Consider the following 1135-nt stretch of genomic DNA (forward strand, 5'->3'; position numbering starts at 1 on the left):
TCGCAGTCTCAGAAACCTGCAGGGGCAGGTCTACCCTGTGCTATAGGGCCACTATGCGTCCGCCTCGATTCCACAGCAGTGAGTTTGGCCGAGCATTGCGAGAGGTGGAAGAGAAAGCCAGGTGCTGTGGAGTGGGCAAGGATTAGATTAGGGGAGACCATGACCCCAAAACATGGAAGTTCAATCCAAAACACCCAAACCATGTGCTGCTGGGTCGACTCTGACTTGTAGCAACTATGTAAGTCCAAGTAGACCTGCCCCACAGCATCTCCAAGGCTGAAATCTTGACAGAAGCAGACACCCACCCCGTTCTTCAGAATAACTGCTGAGTTCCAACCCAACTGTGCTGCCGGGGTTCCAAATTGCTTTCTATTCATGCTGCTGGCAACACACACACACACACACACACACACACACACAAATGCACACACAAATACACACCAAACCAGTTGCTGCCCCGGAGCCTCAAGTGACTCATGGCAACCCTAGGTGTGTTAGAGTACAAGGGCTCACTCTCTAGGGTCTCCAGTGGCATGTGACTTTTGGGAAGCAGAGCATCAAGGCCATCATTCCAAGGCAGGCGAATTTGAACTTCCAACCTAATGGTTAGTACCCAAGGATGCAACTGTTGGTACCAGTCCAGGACTCCGGTGCTTAAAATAAGACAACTTGGGGACAGACCCTCACGAACAGTTCCAGGGAGTAAATGAATCTCGGGGTTCAGGTTCGCTAAGTCAAAAGCCCCTGCATAACTTCCAACAAGGACCTAACACCGTGGTAATGGCTTTGGGAGGGAGAGTGGGTGGGTATTGTGAAGGTTTGGACAGGAAGATGGAACGAGAGCCTGCATCTTCCCCGCTGGCAGAAGTGCAGTTGTATTGATTACTTACCTTCCCTGCCAAGCGAGGAGGTGGAGCATTCATTTGGGCCTTCACCTGAGCTGAGCCAGGACATGGGGCAGGCTGGTAGGAGTGGTGAAAAAGTAGAGCCCAAGGTTTTACAGGCCACCTGCCCACCCTGGGACAGCCATGGTGTCATGCAGTCTTGTCAAGCTTGGCCATAAATGATTCAAAAGATGAACTTTCTTTGATAATAGCAACTCAAAAGATTAGGTAGGAGCCTTCTGGGGCCCTGA

This window comes from Echinops telfairi, unplaced genomic scaffold (assembly GCF_000313985.2).
Source record: "Echinops telfairi isolate 266 unplaced genomic scaffold, ASM31398v2 ScPeMD7_1;HRSCAF=3_0, whole genome shotgun sequence".
NCBI classification, from domain to species: domain Eukaryota; kingdom Metazoa; phylum Chordata; class Mammalia; order Afrosoricida; family Tenrecidae; genus Echinops; species Echinops telfairi.